This window comes from Carcharodon carcharias, chromosome 7 (genome assembly GCF_017639515.1).
Source record: "Carcharodon carcharias isolate sCarCar2 chromosome 7, sCarCar2.pri, whole genome shotgun sequence".
Taxonomy (NCBI): domain Eukaryota; kingdom Metazoa; phylum Chordata; class Chondrichthyes; order Lamniformes; family Lamnidae; genus Carcharodon; species Carcharodon carcharias.
In genome coordinates this window covers 12,966,769-12,988,169 of record NC_054473.1, presented here as the reverse complement: position 1 = coordinate 12,988,169, position 21,401 = coordinate 12,966,769, and positions in this window count along the sequence as shown.

Below are 21,401 nucleotides of genomic sequence, written 5' to 3'. Positions count from 1 at the left end.
ACAGCAGCTGGTGGAATTGAATTCTAGTCTCAGTAATGGTGACCATGATAGGAAGACAGGAAATCTGTCATCCTTACCTGGTCTGGCCTATGTGTGACTCCAGATCCACAGGAATATGGTTGACTCTTAATTGCCTAGCAAGCCACTCAGTTCAAGGGCAATTAGGGATGGGCAATAGAGGCTGGCCTTGCCAGCAACTTCCACATCCCATGAAAGGATTAAAAAAAACTGGGTTCTTGACATGTCACCATTTTTCGCCCACCCACACCTAATCCCAACCACTCACCCACATTAACACTCCCTCCAAAGAGTCTATTTGTTTTGCAGTGAGCCTGGGAAGGTGGGGTAGCTCAATGGTAGAAATTAGCCAGGAACCTGGGGAGCCTACAGCTTCCGCATTGCTTTTTCCATGGCAACGCCTCGGCCAACCAGAGTTGAATTGCCAACCAATCAGCAGCCTTCTCTTCTGTAGCATAAATCAATGTGATCGTTTGAAATTTGGCATTCTTGTGTTTGTCTTGGTGAGTGCAAGACAGAGAAGTTTCAACAACGAGTCTCTCTTTTCAGCAATAATGGTGGAAATGCTGGGTCAGCAGTCGGAGGTCATGTGGTGACACCTCCAGGAATATATTTAATACCAAGGCCGGAATTTTATGGCCTCCGGGGGTGGGATGGCAGGCTGGAAGTGGCCGTAAAATTGGGTGCGCATCGTCTACCCACCCCTGCTGTGATTTTATCATCAACAGGGAAGGTGACAGCACAACCCACTTGCCTATGGGCCGATTGTGGCAGTTAAGTGGCCAATTAATGGCCACGTAAAGCCCTCCACCCACCACCTTTGGGATGTTCCCTATGTCCAGGGAGGCTGGTGCCAAGTCTCTAACCCACCCAATCAAACCTGGTGGACTGGTGGCCGGGCAAGGGGTGGTCACCTCATTTTGGGGACCCGTGTACCCATCACTGGCCCACAGGGGAATTCTCCCTGCCTGGATTTCCCCTGTCCCCCTCCTCATTCCTGATGACCTTGACCCCCCTCAACACCCAACCAGCCTGGCCCAGGCAAGACCCTCGATTTACCTTTACGTCTGTCTCCAAAGCTACATGTCCCCTTCTGGGACAGACCCCAGTCCCTGTAGTGGCCACCAGTCCCAGTGGCATTGCTGGGACAAGAGAGCTGCCCACCCTCTGATTGGCCGGCAGCTCTCTGAGGTGGGACTTAGGGCCCGCCTCAAGCCAGTTGATGGTCCAACGGCCGTTTAATGGCTGTGAGGTGAGCCAGCCAAGTGGACGTGGGCTCACCCCTAACTTCTATGTCCAGTTCAGCATAAATTTCAGCCCCGAGTGCGCACTGGGATTGCAGATGGCCATAAAATTGCGCGGGATGACGTTGGGCGAGAGTCCCAATGTCATTGCGCACTTGCGCAATATTTCGCTCAGTGAGCATGCCTGGCAGTCGGAAGAGCGCCCGCTGACAATTAAGCGGGCAATTAAGCCCATTAACCGTGCAATTGTCTGCGATTTTTCGTGGCCCGTCCAACCTTACGGTTGGCAGACAGGCCGATCGGCCAGGCGGGCTTCACGTTTTTTTGATGAAATCTCATCCGAGGGTGGGATGAAATCTCTGGTAGGATTTAAAATAAGAAGAGATGTCTGGGTGGAGCATTGTTCTGGGGTCTGCTTTCAGCTGCTTGATTGTGCTGCCTAGACATTATTTTGCAGCGTATTTTTTTGTGCTTTCTTTTATTATTTGGAGGCCTCTGCCGCTTCCCATGGGGGGTTTGGGGGGGTGGGGGCAGCACATCTGCCTTCAGGGAGCTCAGTGGAAGTGCCAACCAAGCCTGGGGTGACATCAGCAGTGCCCGCTGGCCTCCTGCCCCCACCCTGGCAGCGGTCAGGTGTTGGGGGGGGGGGGGGGGGTGGTGCAATTGCAGTGGGGGACCAGTTTCCCGACCTCTCCCGGGGACCGCTGATCGAGCCTGCCCAACAAGGGCAAAAGTCAGGCCCCTGACTCTTACCCAGCTGGGAGCGCCCTCTCTGTGACAGTATGGGCTTGCAGGATGCTCTGAATTGAGTGAAGGCGCTCATGGCCCTCACGAACGGTCAAGTCTCACTTACATTTCAAATTATTATCTCAGGCATGTATTCTTTTTGCAGAATGCCTCCTGGCCAGAACTTTCAAACAAGCGCCACTACTTAGCTTATTTGGCGGTGGGAAGTGCCCGCCCTGTCAGATCCCTCATGCACCGCCCAGAGCCTCAATGCCACCATAAGCTGCCCTGGAGGCGGCTGGGGTGGGAAAGAATTTATCACCCCCCTCCTCCCGGAACGTGCCTCTGCAAAGCAGGTCCAGAAAGAGGTGCAGCTGTCTTCTGTCGGGGTTCATCCCGAGCAGCTCCTGCTCCAGCAGGACTTGCTGCTCTACGGGCTGTTCCCACCGAGACGAACGTCAACTGCTGCTGGAGGGTCATCAGCTCAGTGAATGATGCTCTTTGGCCTGCCTGAAACGTGCTGGTCATCCAATTCAAAAAGCCCCCCAAGTGGTCAAGTGGACACTTTCCAAGGTTCTGGACTACACATACTGAGCAATACACTTGGGGCATCTTCAAGATTCAATGGGGAAAGTCCACAGTCTAAGGCCCTCCCATCATCGAACACTGAGAGGCTGGAAACAGCATCAAACCCTCAGGCTGATGTGAAATATATTCTAACCTGTAATTGTAAGTGTTGTGACCTATAGGACAAAGACACTCACCCACAAGGCCTGTATTATCAAAATATTGCTATACAGCAGTGAAGTCTGGGCAACTTACCAACCTACCAAGAACAAAGGCTCAATCTCTGCTGTCTACGATGCATCCTTGGCATCATAGGGAAAGACAAAATTACCCATGAAGCAGTCCTTTCTAGGGCAAGCATGCCCTAAGCAAAGAAGGCTTCGCTGGCTTGGGCAAGCGATGACTAGTGGAGTACCGCAGGGATCAGTGCTTGGGCCCCAGCTATTCACAATATATATCAATGATTTGGATGAGGAAACCAACTGTAATATTCCAAGTTTGTTGATGGCACGAAACTTGATGGGAATGTGAGTGGTGTGGAGGATGTTAAGAAGCATCAAGGTGATTTAGACAAGTTGAGTGAGTGGGCAAATACATGACAGATGCAGCATAATGTAGATAAGTGTGAAGTTATTCACTTTGATAGGAAAAACAGAATGGCAGAGTATTACTTAGATAGTGATAAATTGGGAAGTGTTGATGTACAAAGAGACCTGGGTGTCCTTGTACACCAATCACTGAAAGCACTTATGCAGGTACAGCAGGCGGTTAAGGAGACAAATGGTATTTTGGCCTTCATTGTGAGAGGACTTGAGTACAGGAGCAAGGATGTCTTACTGCAGCTGTACAGGGCCTTGGTGAGACCACACCTGGAGTATTATGTGCGGTTTTGGTCTCCTCTCCTAAGAAAGGATATACTTGCCATAGGAGGAGTGCAGCGAAGGTTCACCAGACTGATTCCTGGGATGGCAGGATTGTCTTATGATGAGAGATTGGGCCGATTAGGCCTGTATTCACTGGAGCTTAGAAGAATGAGAGGGGATCTCATTGAAACATATAAAATTCTGATAGGGCTGGACAGACTGGATTCAGGGATGATATTTCCTCTGGCTGGGGGATCTAGAATAAGGGGTCACAGTCTCAGGATACGGAGTAGACCATTCAGGAATGGGATGAGGAGAAGCTTCTTCACTCAGAGGGTGGTGAACCTGTGGAATTCTCTACCACAGAAGGCTGTGGAGGCCAAGTCACTGAATATATTTAAGAATGGATTAGATATATTTCTAGACTCTAAAGGTGTCAAGTGGTATGGGGAGAGAGCGGGATTTTTCTGTTGGATCAGCCATGATTATATTGAATGGCGGAGCAGGCTCGAAGGGTCGAATGACCTACTCCTGCTTCTATTTTCTATGCTTTTATGTGCCCCCTGAATGGTCCAGCCATCGGAAGCGCACCTTGAGAAGACCTGTGGTTCTCTCTACCACCACAGCCCTTGTGAAGCTGTGGCTCCTGTTGTACTGCTGCTCCGCCTCTATTCTTGGGTGGTGGAGAGGTGTCATGAGCCACCTTTTCAAGGGATACCCCTTGTCTCCCAGCAGCCATCCACCCAGCCGGGCTGGAGCACTAAAGAGCCTGGGCACCTGGGAGTGCCTCAGGATATAAGCGTCATGGGAACTGCCTGGGTACCTTGCCCAGCCTTGCAGAATCTGCGTCCTGTGATCACACACTATCTGCACGGTCATGGAGTGGAAGCCCTTCCTGTTGACGAATACACCCGGCTGACCTGGATGCAGGAGATCCCAGCAATCGCTGCAAAGCCTCTGGCTCACTCAGCCGGGCTGGCCTCATCCGTTTGGTAATGAATGAAAGTCAATACCCGCCTGAACAGAGCTTCTGTCACCAGCTTGACACAACTATGGACAGCTGATTGGGAGACTCCACACAGATCCCCCACTGAGCCCTGGAAAGAGCCGGAGGCATAGAAGTTGAGGGCCACTGTGACCTTCAGAGCCACTGGCATGGGCTGTCCACCCACACATTCAGCGGTGATCTCAGGGCCAATCATATGATAAATGGAGGTCACAGTCTCCTTTGAGAGGTGGAGGCTCCTTCGGCATGACACCTAAGACATATTGAGGTAGCTGCATCACTGCATGTAGACCCTGGCAGCAGGATAGTGATGTTTTCTGTGACCCCTTCCACTTTGGACTACCAGCTGGCCCTGCACCCCTCGTGCCTGCACCTCTCCTCCAAAAGGTCCCTTCCCTGGAAGCTGCATTGGGACACCTGGCCTCCTCTCCCTTCTGCGCCTCTCTTCCTCCTCAGAGGAGGTGCCACCAGCAGAGACCACAATCCCCATTACCAGGGTAAGGGAAGGCTGTCTGATATCTGGAAGGGTCCACTTGGTCCGAATCCTCAGGGGGCCTTGAAGACACCAATGAGTCCTGAAATGATGCGTGGAATGAAGCCCCAATCAGAGATGAAGCTGACAACTACCAGTAAGCAACCAGCAACAAGTTATTTCCAAAACTCCTCATTACTCACGTTGACAATGCTGCTGACCCTTTTTGTCCTACCCGTGAATGTGGCTTTGCAAATTGTGGGCTGCCCGCCTGCCCGTTTTGTCCACGCGACGAGCGACAGATCGCAAGGGTAACGGTAAATCGCCATCAGTTGGGCTGTCAAGGGCCTTAATTGGCCTTTCAATTTATGGCGGGCGTGGCTCGGACTCCTGTTTGCACCCGCCGACCAAAATATTGTGTGAGTGCGCGATGACGTGGGGACGCTCGCCCAAAGTCACCACCCATCATTTTACTCTCACTCAGGTCGGTCAGAAAATCCTGCCTATGAAATCCCTCACCGCCGAACGTGACAAGTGGAAACTCTTGCTGACGGCACCAGCCGTGGGCAGGAGTTTGCCACCGTCTTGACACGTGGTCTCAGAAGCTCCAAAGCTGACGCCAATCCTGCAAACAGAGCTTTAGCAGAGACCGTCCAGCAGCACCAGCTTCCTCTGTGGCACTTGTGGCTGACTTTGTCCTTCCAGAATTGGCTTGTCCAAGCTACAAAATGAAGTACAGAGGATGATCTCACCGAAGTTCTTTCTGAGGTTGCAGTCCCCACCATCTTTTTTTAAAAAATTCATTCATGGGATGCTGGGTGTCGCTGGCTAGGCCAGCATTTATTACCCATCCCTAGTTGCCCTTGTTCAGAGATAAGAGTCAGCCCCATTGCTGTGGGCCTGGAGTCATATGTGAGGCAGACCAGACCAGGTAAGAACAGCAGATTTCCTTCCCTAAAGGGCATTAGTGAACCAGATGGGTTTTCACAATTGACAATGGTCTCATGGTCGTCATTAGACTTTTTATTTCCAGTTTTTTTATTGCATTCAAATTCCACCATTTGCCACGTCAGGATTTAAACCCAAGTCCCCAAAGCATAACCCCGGATCTCGGGATTATTAGTCTAGAAACAATACCATTACGCCATCACCTTCCCTCTCTTGCAGACGGAGGGTGGCCAATCAGTGAGGGAGCTCATGGTGCATTGAAAGAAATTGAACTTTATCTAATTTGAACTCTTACGGAAAGTATTTTCATAAATTTTCATGAATAAAGCATATTTTTAAATTTTAATAAATCATTCTATTGTAAGTGTTGCTTGGACTAGCATCCACAAGCTAATTCCAATCATTAAATCAGTCGATGGCAATTTTTTTTGTTCATTGTTATGACCAGAATGGGGTGAGCGTGCGAATTATAAAACCTCACTACTCCACAGGCCGTACCATTAATCAAAAAATAGCTAAAATACTGCGGATGCTGGAAATCTGAAACAAAAACAGAAAATGCTGGAAAAACTCAGCAGGTCTGACAGCATCTGCGGAGAGATGAACGTTTCAGGTCCGTATGACCCTTCTTCAGAGCTATGTTGACATTAATGTTGCCATTAATTTAAATGTTAAGTTTTCTCACCGAAATGAGCAATTGTTTACCTGTAATTCTAGTACCCAGAAGGAAAGTGACTCTGACCAGGCTTCTTTCAAAAACTCAGAATGATTAACTTATTTTAAAAACAAAACTTCTTTTAACAAGTTGCAAGCACGGGTTAACACACAATTGTAGTTGGGAAGTAAACTATCTATCGCTTCCTGAAGAATGTCCCAGCACACGCAGAGACACACATACAGACAAACAAAGGACAAACAGATAGAGTCTCTATGCAGAGATGGGTTTAGGGGGATGGGCGTTATAAAATAAAGGATCACATCCGGAGGGTCTCAACACTGTTGACCTGGAGTTCTCTTATGTGGTCCCAGTGGACGCCTGGGAGCTCTCACCACTGGTCTCAGCTTTGCAAGTCCAAAGTTAGACTAGTTACACTCTGATGAGGGTTCTCTGACTACAGGTTGATAGCCACACACACTTTTAGGCAAGGTAGAGAGAGGAAGCCAGTCAAGGTAGCTTTCTTTCCTCAGCTTGGTCTCCAACAAAACTGCCTTCAAAACAAGCCAGTTCACAATGTAAGTTTTTTTTTCTCTCTCCCATGTGATTGCCTTTTTGTCTTCCAGCTTTTGATTAAGTCCTTTGCAGTTCAACACAAACAAATAACTTCTTCTCAAGTGCCACATAGGTCAGGTGATTTCTTGGAAGAGGCCTGTTTGTTTACAGTTCCAAGGTTAACTTATGACCTTTCTTTTAAAAAAAAATCTCAGGTTAGCATCCATATGTCCAGATCATGCCAAATCCTTCCATTTTGTAAAAGAAAACTTTAGCCCTGAGAGATATGATTCTAGTATCATCCACACTGAGCTAATCTACACAGAGTTTGTATTGACTTGACCACATCAAGAGACCAGCTGAGTGCATTAAATATGAAGTAGCTACAATAAAAATACAAATGAGGATTGTATTCCCTGGACTTTTTGAGGGTTAAGGGATGATTTGGTTGAAAGTTTCAAGATATTTCGAGAACTGACAGGGTAGATAGAGGGAAACTATTTTCACTGGTTGGGTGTGGAGGGCCTGCCCAGGACCAAGGGACATATAGTCTAACAGCAAGCGCCAGACCATTGAGGAATAAAGGGTGGTAGAAATTTGGAATTCTCTCTCACAAATGACAGTTGATGCTGGGTCAATTGTTCATGTTAAACCCAAGATTGATAGATTTTAATCACCAGAGGTATTAAGGGACATGGAGCAAAGTGACTATAAAAGGTTACATCCCTTCCACGACCAGTATGCACTGTGGGGGCTGGAGTGCATCATCAGCCCCCAAAATGATATTTCAATTTAATTCGTTTAAAATTCGGTGTTTTTTTGTTCCAGTGCCCTTTAAGGGGCTACTTAGCTAATTGTCTGGTTTAATCGGGTCATTTGTTTGTTGTTAAGCCTTTTGTTTTATTGGTGTGCTCAAAAGAGTACAAGGGTTTACATCAGAGATCAGCCACAGTCTTATTAAATGGTGGAATGGTCAGGAGGGGCTAATTAGTCTCCTGGAGTTCCTATAAGTATTGACTTCACCAACATAGACGAGACTAGCAATGGTTTGGTTTATGTGTCTTTACTTGCTTCGTACCAGCATTTTGCAGGTCTGAACATTTAAGCACTTTGAAGATACCTGGTGCTGAGCACTCTCCCCAGTGCTGTGCAGGAACAGTCTGAGGGTTATGTGTGCACAATTGGCGAAGGTATCAGTGAAGATTGAGAAAGTGGTTAGAAAGGCATTCGGGATCCTGGACTTTATAAATAGAGGCAAAGAGTTCCAAAGTGAGCAAGTTAAGGTGAACCTTTGTAAAACACTGGATTGGCCTCAACAGGAGTATTGCATCCAGTTCTGGACACTGCACTTTAGGAAAGATGTGAAGGCATAAGAGACGGTGTAAAAAGATTTACAAGAATGGTTCGAGAGATAAGGAACCTCAGTTACATTGATAGATGAGAGAAACCAGGGCTGTTGTCCTGAGAGAAGAAAAGGCTGAGTGGAGATTTGATGGAGGTGTTCAGAGTCACAAGGGGTCTGGACAGAGTAGCTAGTGAAGAAACTGTTCCCTTTGGTGGAAGGATCGAGAACCAGAGGACACTGAGTTTAGGTGATTGGCAAAAGAAGTAATGGTGACATGAGGAAAAACCTTTTTAAGCAGCGAATGGTTAGGATCTGAAATGCACAATCTGATTGTGTGATCGAGGTAGATTCAATCATAGCTTTCAAAAAGGAGTTGGATAATTACCTGAAGAAAGAAAATTGACAGCACTATGGGAAAAAGGCGAGGAGCCAGACTAGCTGAATTGCTTGTATAGAGCCAGTACAGGCTCGATGGGCCAAATGGCCTCCTTCTGTTCTGCAACCATTCTATGATTCTGATCTTTTTTTGAGAAACCTAGGTGAAGGGCCAAAGTGCTTTGGTGCAGGGTATCAACAAGGAGAAACCAATTAGTTAAGGTCAGCTTGGAGTTTTAAATGCCTGTAGACCACAAGAGGAAGAGGGCACAAAGGGAGGTAAGAAACGCCTGGGAAAGACTGAGTTGGGAGTCAGTATGACGATTGAATACAGTGAGAATGCAGGGAGGAGGCAGAGTGCATAAGATGGTGTACGAGGAACAAATAAAGCGGAGCCAGTAGCGTTGTTGAACCACACCAGAAAGGTTGCAACAAAATGAAGTATTTGTTATTCTATAGTTCTACTTAACATGTTTAGCCCAATTAAAAATGTTTGAGAGTTTGCAGGACAACATCTGTCAAGCATATGAAGCAAAATACTGAACAGATCCTGTACAAACACTGCAAACAGATGCACAATCATCTCCAGAGTTTAAAAGAGGCAATTCCTTTCATACTGTGACAAAGACCCAACCACATCAAATGTACAATGCAGGCTGTCATGCTATGAGATGACTGTGGTGGCTCACAGCCCATGTTTAACTGTTTCAGAGCTCCCACTGTTTGCTTTTTGTGTTCTTCTCCCCTCCTAGTGAGGGCGCTGACTCTCCTCTGGTGAAGGTCCGTAGCTGTTAGGGGCCATCCCTTACCTGGTGCCGCCAAGTATTTGAGTCTGGGCAGTCAGCGTTGGTAGGCAATACGTCCATGGAGAAGGTGACACGGCCTTGCTGATTTCCCACCCACTTCGCTCCTCCAACCTTCTAACTCAGGCAAACTGAGGCAAAACGTCACACCTCAAATTGTTGCCCTGGCTGAGATTAGCTAAGCCAACGTAAAATGGGAAATGAATCTGGGAGCTTCTGGGTTGTATGGATCAGTGAAACACTGGTTACATTGTGGAGGTGCTTCTCTTTTAGTTGTTTGGTAGCACAGAACCTGAGTATTGCTGAAAAAGGGACATGCTGTCAAAACTTTTCATCTTGCACTCATCAGGATAGCCAAGCAAGAAAAACCAAAAGTAAAGGGAACAACAATTTATACTGCATGAGAGGAGAGTGCTGATTGGTTGGCAAACGGACTCTGATTGGCAGAGGCATTATCATGCAGAATGCAACTTTTTTCAGCAGTGCTTCTGCCTCTTGCCCCTCTACCTGGTAAATGACCAGCTCCTCAAACTCACGGCAACCTGCTTCCACTAGATGGGTGTGTCTCCTTTGGCTCAATATGCAATCGCTCTTGCTTTAAACTCAGAATCTTGTGCCCTGCATCAGGACTATTCAGCTCCGAAGCAGGTGTTTCAGCCCTACAGCCTGTGTTGATGTTCACACTCCACAAGAGTCTCCCTCCGTTCCATGTCTGGTTTAACTAGCGCTAACCTTATAAATATTGGCAGAATATGGATGTTAGCCTGTGATGCCATGCAACCGAAGCAGAAACAATGACCTCATCTCAGCCTTTCACCATATCTTTCTATTCCCTTTTCTCTCATGTACTCATCTATTTTCCTTTTGAAAGAGTCTAATCTATTCGTCTCAACAGCTTTCTGCAGTATCGAGTTCCACCTTCTAACCAAGCAAACTGAGCAAAGAAATTCCTCCCTATTTCCTTTTGGATTTATTAATAATTTACATTTATGACGCCTAGTTTTGGATCCTCCCGCAAATGTAATGTTTTCTCTACGCCTAATATGTCCAACCATTCATAATTTTTAAGGTCTCTATCAGATCACCACTAATTCTTTTTTTTTAAATTAAACAGCCACCTAACTGTTCAATTTTTCCTGATGGCTTTAATCTCTCAGTTCTGGTACCATCTTTGTAAACTTTTGTGCACTTTCTCCAGTGTTTCTATGTCTATTTTACAGTATGGAGACCAGAAAATTGCCCAATACCCAAAATGCAGCCTAACCAGGTTCCTATCCATTTGTGGGTGAGGAAGATATAATAATTTTCATAATGTTATTGGAATTTATTGTCAAGTAGAAATAATGTGTCTCTGTGTATGTGTGGGATTTAATTGAATTAGAAATAGCTAGCTTTGATGTACCTAGGTTTGAAATGTTAAATAGGTAATCATGGCTGGAGTTTTAGAATGTGAGGTGTAAAGGGAACATTTGCATTTTTATATAAATCAGAGTAGTGGATTTCAAAGAGGCGGTAAGGTGTTACACCTAGCCAACAGAGGCTAAGACAAACAGTGTGTTTATTTTTCTCAAAGCGGACTGATAAAATTAGTACTATGACAGATTTTTATTATTAAAAAAGTAAAGTTGAAAAGACATATCAAAACAATGGGATCTACACTGAAAGGGGAGAAATCCCTAAAAAGGGATTGAGGTTATCTGTAAGGGGTGGGCATTTTAAGACCTAACGCAAGTGTGAAAAGCCTCAAGTTGCTGTCTAAAGCTGAGGAAAACTCATTTTGAATTTGACTGTCCAGGGTATATGCTTTGCCTGGGTCTGTTTTAAAACTATGGTGTTTTATTGTTGCCTTTTTAAAAATTCATTCATAGGATGTGGGCTTCGCTGACTGGGCCAGCATTTATTGTCCATCCCTAGTTGCCCTTGAGAAGGTGGTGGTGAGCTGCCTTCTTGAACCGCTGCAGTCCATATGGTGTTGGTACACCCACAATGGCGTTAGGGAGGGAGTTCCAGGACAGCACTGCCTTAACAGAGGTGTAACTGGGAGTCAGATTAATTAGGGGATTTAGGAGTTATTATAGTATAGTACTTCATAGACATTTGTATCTGCTTAATTTTATTAATTTTATTAATTTATTTTTGTAAGAAACCTCTAAACCTCGAAGGCCTTTTTTTTTTTACTGAATTCAAAGCCCACATCTTGAAATAAATACAAATTGCAAATAGTTGTGGCAGCTGCTTCAAGTTTCCCTCTGGTATTTGAGCAGCTTGGCATTTATCATCCACCTGCCATATCATTGTTCATTGTCACCATATCCTTACTGGGGTCAGTGGCATCATCTTGTTTCTTCTCTGGTTTTCTTCAAGCTTCCCTCATGTCTCAATGTTATCCACCAATCTGATTTCTCTTCATCCTCTGTGTTCACCCTCCAATTTCTCCTTCAATCATTGCCAGGGCAGTGCTGTCGGGTTTCCGTTTTCAATGTCTGTACTTGGTTCTCTTTCTGTCTCTCTAACTGTACGTAACAACCCTTTTGATTCCTGAACTTCTCCTCTGGATTGAACCCACACATTTGTCCCTCTGTTGTTACGATGGGGATGGGAGGAGGGCACAAATTATCAAGCCCCACTACTCTGCAGGCCTTACCATTAATTTAAATGTTTAGTTTTCTCGCCAAAATGGCCAATTGTTCACCTATTCTTTTCGTACCCAGAAGAGTCTGACCAGGCTCCTTTCAAAAAATTCAGATTAATTTATTATAAAATAAAACTCCTTTTAAAGAAGTTTCAAGAACTGGTTGACATACCGCTGCAATCTGAAAGTGTAACTAAATGACCCTTTTAAATTTCCCCAGCACCCCCACACACACACACAGACAGACAAATATGCACAGGTAGTCTCTGCAGAGTCGGGCGGATAGAAAAAGAAACTCACTTAGAAAGAAATAAAAATTAAAGTTCATGGAGATGCAATGCTGTCAATCTGAAGCTCACTCGGGTGCTGGGCCCAGTAGATGTTGGGGAGTTCACCGACAATGCTTCAACATGGAGGAGAGTATAGCTGGACCAATTCTTCCTGTCTCAGCTAGCAAGTCCAAAATTATCTAGACAAACTACACTCAGGTGAGGATTACCTGGCTACAGGTTGAGAACTACACACTGTTTCACAAAGCAGAGCGGGAGAGAGAGCTAGTTAGGGCAGCCTCCTGTTCTCAGCCTTTTCCCAACAAGACTGAAAGAAAACCATAGGTTCAAACTTAAGGTTTTTTACTCTGCCAGGCGACTGCCTTTTTGTCTTTCAGCTTTTCATTAACTAAAGTGCTTTGCAGTTCAAAACAAACGAACAATTCCTTTGCAAGTACAATAGCTCAGGTGATTTCTTGGATGAGGCCTGCTTGTTGACAGTTCCAACGTGAACTTATGACCCTTTAAAAAAACATTCTTGGGCAGCCTCCAAATATCCAAATAGTGCCATGTTATTCCATGTTTTTAAAAAGATAAATCCAATTTAGACTATCCATCCAGTTATCCAGGGATCCCATCCAAGTTTAGCATTACTTCTGAATTCTATACCCCAAGAAATAAATCTCAGTACTTTGTTACCCTTTGAATTGTCCTCTGACTCAAGATACCCTAACTTTTGTCATGTGTTGCCTTATCAAACTTATTATCAAGAGTGCATCTGGGGAATTGATAATGTAAAGTAGGGAGGTGGCAGATTAATTAAAAAGGTATTTTGCTTCGGTCTGCACTATAGAGGACACAAGTAACATCCCAGAAATAGCTGTAAATCAGGAAATGGAAGGGAGGGAGGAACTCGGGAAAGTTTACAATCACCAGGGAAGTGGTATTGAGTAAATTGTTGGGGCTGCGGGGTTGACAAATCCCCAGGTCTGGATGGACTTCACCCTAAGGTCTTGAAAGAAGTGGCTAGTGAGATAATTGATGCACTGGTTTTATTTTTCCAAATTCCCTAGATTTAGGGAAAGTTCTATTAGATTGGAAAATAGCAAATATAACTCCTTTATTCAGAAAGGGAGGGAGACAGAAAGCGGGTATCTATAGGCCAGTTAGCCTAACATTTGTAATAGGGAAAATCTTAGAAATTATTATTAAAGATGTTATAGCAAGACACTTAGAAAAATTAAAGGCAATCAGGCAGAATCAACATGGCTTTGTAAAAGGGAAATCATGTTTAACCAATTTATTGCATTCTTTGAAGAAGTCACATGTGCTATGGGTAAAAGGAAACCGGTGGATGTACTGTGCTTAGATTTCCAGAAGGCATTTGATAAGGTGCCACATCAAAGGTTACTGCAGAATATAAAAGCTCATGGCATAGGAGATAGCATATTGGCATGGGTAGAAGGTTGGCTAGCTAACAGAAGCAGGGAGTTGGCATAAATGGATCTTTTTCTGGTTGGCAGGATGTGATGAATGGTGTGCCACAGAGATCAGTGATGGGCCCTCAACTTTTAACAATTTATATCAATGACTTGAATGAAGGGACTGAAGGAATGGTGGCTAAATTTGCTGATGACACAAAAAGATAAGTAGGAAAGTAAATTGTGAAGCGGATGTGAGGAGGCTACAAAGTGACATAAATAGGTTAAGTGAATGAGCAAAGATCTGGCAAATGGAGTATAATGTGGGCGAATGTGAAATCGTTCATTTTGACAGGAAGAATAAAAAAAAGCTTATTATCTAAATGGTGAGAGATTGAGGAGCTCTGAGATTCAGAGGGATCTGGGTGTCCTAGTGTATGAATCACAAAATGTTAGTATGCAGGTACAGCAGGTAATTAGGAAAGCTAATAGAATGTTATCATTTATTGTGAGGGGAATTGATTACAAAAGTAGAGAGGTTATGCTTCAGTTATACAGGGCATTGGTGAGACCACAACTGGAGTATTGTATACAATACTGGTCTCTTTATTTAGGGAAAGGTGTAAATCTGTTGGAAGCAGTTCAGAGAAGGTTTACTAGATTAATACGAGGGTTGTCTTATGAGGAACGGCTGGACAGGTTTGGCTTGTATCCACTGGAATTTAGAAGATTAAGAGGCGACTTAATTGAAACCTTCAAGATCCTGAGGTGTGTTGACAGGGTGGATATGGAGTGGATGTATCCTATTGTGGGAGGATCTAGAACTAGGGGTCACTGTTTAAAAATAAGAGGTTGCTCACTCAAGACAGAGATGAAGAGAATTTATTTCTGTCTGAGGGTAGTGAGTCTTTGCAACTCTCTTCCTCAAAAGGCGGTGGAAGCAGAGTCTTTGAATATTTTTACGGCAGAGCCAGCTAGATTCTTGATTAACAAGGGGCTGAAAGGTTATATAGGGGGGTAGCAGGAATGTGGGGTTGAGGTTACATTCAGATCAGCCATGACCTTATTGAATGACGGAGCAGGCTCGAGGGACCAGGTAGCCTCCTCCTGCTCCTAATTCATATGTTCATATGTGTTTTGAGCACATTATCCAGGCTGATGTTTCAGGGGATTGCTGAGGGAGTGCTGTACTATTGGAGGTGCTGAACTTGGATGAGGAATATATTGCGTCTTAAGTCCTGTCTCCAAGTGTGAGAAACTCTTCTGGTGCTGTGATCATACATTTCTCAACCATTATCTAACAAAAAAATAGCAGATTGGCAATGGGCAGAATTGTCCTTGCCCACTGGCGTCAGCATATTTGGTGGCGTGAGTGGACAATATGGCAAGAAGGCCAAAAATTGGTTTCACGATGTCAAGAAACCAGGTTGTGATCGTCCGCTCAGCCCGCCGACGTTGGACCACATTTCGCGTCATCGGATGTCGGGAAACCTCATAGTAATAGATCAGCGTATTATTGTAGGTCTAGCTCGCTGGACTCATCACCACCCCCCCCAGCTGGATCGTCCACCCACATCAGCATGTTTCACAACAGCATATAAAAGGCATGCACTTGGCGGGCTGCACTTTGAGGGGAACTTGGAGGTGAGTGTACAGGAACGTTGCGAAGCGCTCTCGAGGGACGCCTGTTGGACTTCAAGGTTGAGGCGACTTGGGGATGGGGGGGCAAAGGCTGCCCTGTGGTTGAAAGTAGTGCACAAGCACATTTGGGGTGGGTTGGGGGGGTGGGTGAGGGAAGTGGTCTCGCATTAGGGAAACCTTGTATAAAGTGACCATTTCCTCTGCAGCTGAGACAGTTCCAGCGCAGCCATGTTGATATGATTGGAGTCGGGCCTTTAGCTTCCTTGCCCACTCAAGCAATGCAAAGGCATCAAAGTGCCACCAAATGCTCCAGAGATTTTCACCCCTCGGGCACAGACTGCAAACTAATGTGTGTTTTAGTGGACTGCAGAACAGTTGGATGATTGGGCACGTTGTACAATCCCCTTGCTAAATCTGGCCATGGAGCAGCAACTGGTGGAGATGCTCACAGCCCTTTGCAATGTCAGCATCCCAGTTTAGACCAGTCTCCCCCATGGTTCAAGCTAACAGTGCAGCCTTGCAGTGCGGGTTAGGAGAATGTCTGTGCCTGAGCTGAGAGCACAGTATGCAGTTCAATGGGCAAAGCTGCTGCCAATTGGTTGGGTGGGGTGGGGCAGAGGTGGGCGGGGTTTCGGGCAACTATGCAGCGCATTAAACTCTGGCCATCTAAGTGGTGGCCAGCACTGTCCGAGATATGTTAAGGGGCCTTCAGACTTAACCAAGAAAGGTTCTTAGTGCACCCATGCTAACCCATGCTAACCCATGCTAACTCTCTTTCATCCTGCAGGAGGAGTACATCAGGATCATGGAGCCTGGTGAACTAGCTGTATGCCTCGTGGTGTACAGAGATTAGATGATGGAGAAGAAAATGACTGAGGTGCCTGGCTGGGCAGAGACAGGAGCAGTGCCCTCAGGAAGAAAGGGCGGCTGGGACTCCCATACACTCCGCTGAAGAGCCACAGCGAGCGGTCACTCGTCAGCGCCTAGCAACACCCAGGGTCTATAGACGCCGCCTTTCATTCCTGCAGATGACTGAGAACTAGTGTCGTCGAAGACTGCGCACATCTGGGGAACTGGTTGGTCACATCTGCCAGCAACTGCAGGATTTGGCACCAAGGGAACATGGAGGGCATCCGCTGCCAGTGGCCACAAAAGTCACTACAGTGCTCAATTTCTACCCCAGTTGCTCCTTTCAGGTCTCCACAGGTGACCTCTGTGGGATACCACAAGCCTCCACCCACAAATGCATCCATGAGGTCACGGATACCATCTTTGCAATGGCATTCCACCCAGGACCAGGACAGCCAGGATGCAAGAGTGATTGGATTTGCCCAGATCTCAGGTTTCCCACAGGTACAGGGTGCGACTGACTGCACTCACGTGGCGCTCAGATCTCCGTGGCAACACGCGGTCAACTGTGTCAACTGCAAGGGCTTCTATTCGCTGAATGTGCAGCTGGTGAGTGATCGCCACAGATGCATCCTGTATGTGTGCGCATGGTTTCCAAGGAGTGTGCATGACTCCTACATTCTCAGTCGGTCACAGATCCCTGACATCTTCCAGGGTCCACAGAAGCTGTAGGGATGGTTCCTCGGGGACAAGGGCTACCCACAGAGGACGTGGCTGATGACACCCGTGTGACAGCCTCAGACTGCAGCAGAGCGAGGGTATAATGAGGCTCATGCTGCAGCTCACAACTTGGTGGAGCAAACCACCGGGATACTGAAAATGAAGTTCCAGTGCCTGGACAGGTCTGGTGGAGCCCTGCAATATAGTCCACAGAGGGTGTCACACATCATTGTCACCTGCTGTGCCCTTTACAACCTGGTGCTGCATTGGGGAGAGGAGCTGCCTGAGGAGGGGGTGGACGAGCTGGAGGTGTCCTCCGATGTGGAGGATGCCGACGGGGATGAGGGTAAGGAGGTCATTGAAGGCAGTGATGACGGTGATGAGGCCCTTACACTGGCCAGACCAGGAAAGCGTGCTCAGGTGGTCCTCATAGCTGCTAGATTTGTGCAGGATCTACAAATCATGCAGTGAGGAGACACCATAAGATCCTCACAATGCATCTATGAACGTTTGACTCCAGTTTGTCTTATGGCAGTGCACATACCCTCTGTGGTAAGGCTCCTGTCATGGAGACGCAGTTGAGGCCCAATCGATTCCAGGAGGATGTTGACGACATGCAGTGAGGACACTCCACAGATCTTCACACAGCCTCTGAGAGTGTCTGACTCCTGTCTGGCCGAGGGCAGCTCGCTTGCGCTCTGTGATCAGGATCACATCATACAGCCATGAAACTTTAAAAGCGTCTGATCCTTTGTCCACCTTTGGCACCTGAGCCCTTCAGGAGCACAGCGTCACTGGTCACAGATGCTGGAAAGATGCTGAGAGTACACAGAGAGTGAAGGCACTCTGTGATACCTGGCCACGACATTCTGACAAGCACCATCGAGGTAATATGTCCAGTGAATGTGAAGCCGGACCCTCACTTTGGTCTGAAGGCTGCACAAAACTCAAGGAAGTGGCCCTGGACTGAGACACCTGCCTTTATCTTTTGCAGGAACCGAGGTTTCACATCTCAATGACGCGAACACTGCTCGTCATAACAAGGAGCCATAGGCACAGAGACATTCTTGGGAGTTTATCGACAGTGGTGAACAAGTGATTAATGCCCATGCCCAGGCTGTGCAGTTACATCTTCTTAACCTTCCTACTCCTGCTGCTATGTCTTGTCTGTGATGACCTGGGAGGTCCTCCTCTGGCAGGTCAAGACCTGCAGGGCCCTGGCCTGCCTATGGGGTCCTGCTGTGTGGCAGTGGCACTCTCCTCGGCCTGCGGAGCTGAAGCTGCTGGGGTCACAGGAAGAGGGGTTTCGGATGAGCCGGACACTCTCGGAGTTACCTGGGTGGATGGCCCCGTGGGGTGCACCTGCTGATCCTCCTTGCTATGGGTGCCCGAGGGCCCATGGCTGACTCCTTGAGGAGAAGGGGTAACCGGAGTTAGATTGGGCTGCCCCACCCCCTCTCCCCCACCCTTGCGTTCACATGATCGGAGGCCAACTATGGTGGTCAGTGATGGAGTTCAGCCCGTGCAGCGGTGCAGGAGTGACATTCCGGGCCAAGGTCTCGATGGCGGCCACCATCCCACCAGTGTTGACCTCGCTGCATTGGCTTGATGGCGCTATTACCTCAGACTGAAGGTGGATGGACTCCTCCATCGTACCTTGCAATCTGAGGAGTGCAGCGGACATCCTTTCCTGATGTTCCCAAGCTTGCCTTTGCAGCTCCAGTAACTGTGACATGACCGAGTCCAGAGGCTCGGCATATGAAAAAAAACCAAAGTGCGACGTACTCACCAGATTATGAATCTGAGGCTATTCTAAAGCTAGGTCACACTGGGATGTGTGTCTCTGCACCGGGGGAGGGTGTGGGTGAGTGCTGTGACATGACTTCGAGGAGGGTACCTCCAGATTGCTCTTCAGAGATTTCTCCAGGGCTTTATCGGAGACCCTGGGTCATGGACTCCATTGGCTATTTCTTAGATGTGCCTGTGGAAGTAAGGAGAGATAATTAGTGCCTGGCAGTGACCTGTGAAAGAGGACACATCACTCACAGCATGGTTGTCTGATGGATGTTGCACTGCTGGATCCTAACTTGGTAGAGCAGTGTCAACCTCACTGTCAGCACAGGACCGGTCCCAGTCATTGCCAGTCAGCTGGATGGCTCTGTTTTCAAAGTCTGTAAGGACCTTGATTTCAGGCATCCCTCCACCGGTCAGCAACCTCCCCCTCTTGCTATGTGCCAGATTGTCCTCCATGAATAGAGATGGAGAGAGTGTAAGCAGGAACATAAGACTTTAGGACCATAAGGCATAGGAGCAGAAGTAGGTCATTTGGCCCATTGAGTCTACGCCGCCATTCAATGAGATTGTGGCTGATCTGATAATCCTCAACTCCACTTTCCTGCCTTTTCCCTATAACCCTTGATTCCCTCACTGATTAAAAATCTGTCTTCTTCAGCCTTCAATATCCTTAACAACCTAACCTCTACAGCCCTCTGCGGTAAAGAGTTCCACATATTCACTACCCTCTGAGAGAAGAAATTTTTCCTCATCTCTGTTTTAAATGGGCGCGCCCTTAACTCTGAGCTTATGCCCTCTGGTCCTAGACTCTCCCACAAAGGGGAACAACCTCTCAGCATCTACCCTGTTAAGCCCCCTAAGAATCTTATATGTTTCAATAAGGTCGCCTCTCATTCTTCTAAACTCCAATGAGGACAGGCCCAACCTACTCAACCTCTCCTCATAAGAGAATCCCTCCATACCCGGGATCAACCCAGTGAACCTTCTCTGGACTGCCTCCAGTGCCGGTATATATTTCCTTAGATAAGAGGACCAAAAGTGTTCACAGCATTACATGTGTGGTCTAACTAGTGCCTTGTATAGTTTTAGCAAGACTTCCCTATTTTTATACTCCATTATCTTTGAATTAAAGGCCAAAATTCCATTTGCCTTCCCTATTATCTGTTGAACTTGTATGTTAGCTTTTTGGGATTCATGCATAAGGACTCCCAAATCCTGCCAAAGTGGATAACCTCACATTTTCTCACATTATATTCCATCTGCCAAGTTTTTGCCCACTTACTTAACCATCTGTAGATCCATCTGTAGATTCCTTGTGTCATCCTCAATACTTGCCTTCCCACCTATTTTTGTGTCATCTGCAAACTTGGTGATAATACATTCATTTCCCTCATCCAAGTCATTGATATATATTGGAAATAATTGTGGCCCCAGCACTGAACCCTGTGGCACTCCACTAGTTACAGGTTGCCATACCGAAAATGCCTCCCTTATTTCAACCCTCTGTCTTCTATTAGTTAGCCAACCCTTTATCCATGCTAATATACTACACCCAACATCATGGGCTCTTATTATTAAGTAGCCTTATGTGCAGTACCTTATCGACCACCTTTTGGAAATCCAGATATATTATGACTACTGGTTTCCCTTTATCTATCCTGCTTGTTACCTCCTTAAAGAATTCAAATAAATTTGTTTGGCATGATTTCCTCTTCATGAAGCCATGCTGACTCTGCTTGATTAGATTATGTGTTTCTAAATGCTCTGCTATTACATCATTTATAATAGACTCCAACATTTTCCCAATGACACATGCTCAGCTTACTGGCCTATAGTTACCTGTTTTTTGTCTCTCTCCCTTTTTGAATAAGGGTGTTACATTGGCAGTTTTCCAATCCTCTTAGACTTTTCCAGAATCTAGAGACTCCTGGAAGTTGACTACCAGTGCATCCACTATCTCTGCAGCTACTTCCTTTAATATCCTAGGATGCAACCCCATCAGGCCCAGGGGACTTATTGGCCTTTAGCCCCATTAGTTTCCCTAGTACTTTTTCTCTAGTGATAGTCATTGTATTTATTTCCTCCTTCCCTTTTGCCCCTTAATTATTTAGTATTTTTGGAATTCTATTATTATCTTCTACTGTGAAGCCCGAAACAAAGCATTTATTCAACTCCTCTACCATTTTCTGGTTCCCCATTATTGTTTCCCCAGCTTCATTCTCTAAGGGGCCTATGTTCACTTTGGCCTCTCTCTTTCTTTTTATATATTTAAAGAAGCTCTTACTGTCCGTTTTTATATTACTTGCTAGCTTACCCTCAAAGTTCATTTTCTCCCTCTATATTTTTTTTTGGTCATCTTTTGTTGGTTTTTAAGACCTTCCCATCCTCAGCCTTACCATTAATCTTTGCCACATTATATGTTTTTTCTTTCAATTTGATACTGTCCTTAACTTCCTTGGTTGACCATGGTGTTTTATCCCCTTCCTTGAATCCCTTTT